Source organism: Priapulus caudatus, unplaced genomic scaffold (assembly GCF_000485595.1).
Source record: "Priapulus caudatus unplaced genomic scaffold, Priapulus_caudatus-5.0.1 Scaffold2836, whole genome shotgun sequence".
NCBI classification, from domain to species: Eukaryota; Metazoa; Priapulida; class Priapulimorpha; order Priapulimorphida; family Priapulidae; genus Priapulus; species Priapulus caudatus.
In genome coordinates, this window is record NW_014579897.1 from 11,327 (window position 1) to 14,270 (window position 2,944).

The window sequence follows — 2,944 nt, forward strand, 5'->3', positions numbered from 1 at the left end:
CTAGGGAGAGACGTAGAATTAAACGTCAACGATGGTGCAAGGTTAACGTCAAGGTTAACGCCAGGGTTAAACATTACCGTTTACCTTTGTGGAATTCTTGTTGAACGTTTGTTGTTAAACCGATGTGGATACGTTTTGGCATCAGCTTTATATGGAGCTATGAGATGGAGAATTAACGGACAGTGGTCACGTACGCTTTAGTTTGGAGTTAGAATTAACGTTATATTTGATTGGTATAATTAGCTCTATCCTGTGTGGGATAGGTGTGGAATTAACGTTATATTTGCTTGGTATAATGAGCTTTATACTGTGTGGGATAGGGTGTCTCAGAATTTACGCTTAATTATTTGATTGCACGATATAATTAGCTCTATACTGTGTGGGTTAGGTGTGGAATTAACGTTATAATTAGAGATGGCGTTAGAATTATGGTCATGACGTGATTGACGTCATGAGGTCATGTCCCTGACACGCGCGTGAAAGAGAGAGAATGAGAGAGAGAGACGACGAGAGAGAGTGAGAGCGAGAGACGAGAGAGCAGGATAGAGAGAGGGAGAGAAGGAAAGGGAGAGAGAGACGCGGAGAGATGAGACTTCTGGACGAGCGAGCGAGAGATGGTAGAGAGATGAGAGAGAGAGCAGATCGAGACCGAGAGATGAGAGAGATAGAAAGAGAGAGATGATGAGAGAGGAGGAAAGAGAGAGAGAGAGAACCCCACCATGGCCGGATGAATTTCTGAGAGAGAAAACTGAGAGGAGAGATGAGAGACAGAGAGCAGAGAGAGAGAGAGAGAAAGGGCGGAGATGAGAGAGAGAGAGAGAGAGCGACGAGGAGAGAAGCGAAGAGTCTGAGACAAGGATGTGCGGAGAGGAGAAGTCGTGATGAAAGCGCGAGAGAAAGGGACTATGTTGACGATCCAACGAAGAGCCGAGAATTATGAGTGAGGAGTGAGACGGCGGCGAGAAGAGCAGAGAGCGCTGAGAGAGAGAGAGACATGAGAGCAGAGCAGAGAGAGAGAGGGAGAGAGAGACAGAGAGAGAGAGAGAGAGAGAGGAGAGTAGTGAGCAGACGAAGAGACCGAGGCAGAGGAGAGACAGAGCACACAGAGAGACAGCAGACCAGAGCGGCGGCGAAGAGAGAGACAGCGAGAAGGAAAAGAGGGAATCGCGAAAAGAGAGAGAGACACACACACACAATACAGAGAGAGAGAGAGAGGGAGAGAGAGAGAGAGCAGAGAGAGAGGCGAGAGGACGAGAGAGAGAGTGAGTGAGAGAGAGAGAGAGCGAGAGAGGGGAGAGAGGATGAGGAATATGCAAAAAAGAAAAAAAGAGGAGCGCGAGAGAGAGTAAAGTGAATCGTGTGTGTGTGTGTCTGTTGTGTGTGCGTGGTGTTGTGTTCTGTGTGTGTGTGTGTGTGTGTGTGTGTGTGTGTTGTGTGTGTGTGGTGTGGTGATGTGTGTGTGTATGTGTGTGCCTGTGATGTGTGTGTGTGTGTGTGTGCTGTGTGTGTGTGTGTGTGTGCGCGGTGTGTGTACTTAGCAGGCGTTAACACCAGCGATTGTGAGAAGGCGGCGGTGATATACGCAGCTATTATCTAACATAGGTAACCTCTCAGTTCCTGTTGCACTTATACTACAAGGAACTTAACTCGACTTTCACCTGACTGCGCAGGTAAATGGCAAAAGTAGACCCGATACCGATTTAAAAAAAAGGTATGATAAGGCGTAGCTCTAGAACTATAGTCCTTCGCTCTGCCACATGCAGGGCTATAGTTATAGAGCTAGGTAAGGCGTGGAGTGGGTGGGGGAGGCAAACGTTAAAACCACAAACGTTAGATCAAAAAAAAAAAAAAATATTATACTATGATACGTAGCTATAGTACATGACTGTATTATTAGCTTTTACATAGATCAGGGGTTACTAATGACAAATTGTCAATTTGACAAATTGAAAAATTTACAAATAATGACAATTTGTCATTATTAGCCCCTGCTTAGATGTAATACTCGTGACGAAACAGATATTTCATATGATAAAATAATAAAATGTAAATATAAGGTACATAAATAAGGTAAATAATATTCATACGATATATGATCGTGAAATCGGACGTGCCCGCGTATTATAGACAAATTTATTGTCTTTATTATATGTCTTTATATTATATTATATTTATATTATATGTCTTTATTAACTCCTGTAGCTATCAATGTATAATTTGATTACGACATGCATGCAGGAACATGCAACGAGCGACTGATGGCTCATTTATATATATGAAGATATCGCACTACCTCCACATACAGCGTAAATCACTCAGTATATACGCCATCAGAGAGACTACATAGGCATGACATCGTCAACGAAACAAACATCTGTGGAGTACAATAAAGCGGAAACAGTCTATCCCCCCACACACACACATTTAAAGCCCAGCTAACAAAGGAAGATAGTAGAGTGTGGGCCAGTATATATCTAGCTTTATTCCCCGTCCTTGTCGATGCGCTAAAAAGAACAGATGTGTAACAGAATATAAACCTGAACTAGAAACCTGGAGCTTAGAACTAGAAGAAATACAATTTAGACGCCAATAAAAATCCGAGTTTTTCAACTTGTCTGGTATTTCATCGTTATTTTAATTATATGTCTGGTTATAATCAAGGCAACTAATGCTACGTTTATAAGGGTTACGTTAAATTTATCTATGTAGTAGCTAGGTTACTGTAATATAGGCTGCTAGGTAAATAGGCGTTCAACTGTGTTCTACGCAGGAAAATGCGCCGATTTTCCGTGACGTATAGAACCTGCATTTACTACACTGCTGTAGGCTTCCCTGTGTGTGTGTGTATGTGCGTGCGTGCGTGCGTGCGTGCGTGCGTGCGTGCGTGCGTGCGTGCGTGCGTGCGTGCGTGCGTGCGTGCGTGCGTATATATGTGTGTGTGTGT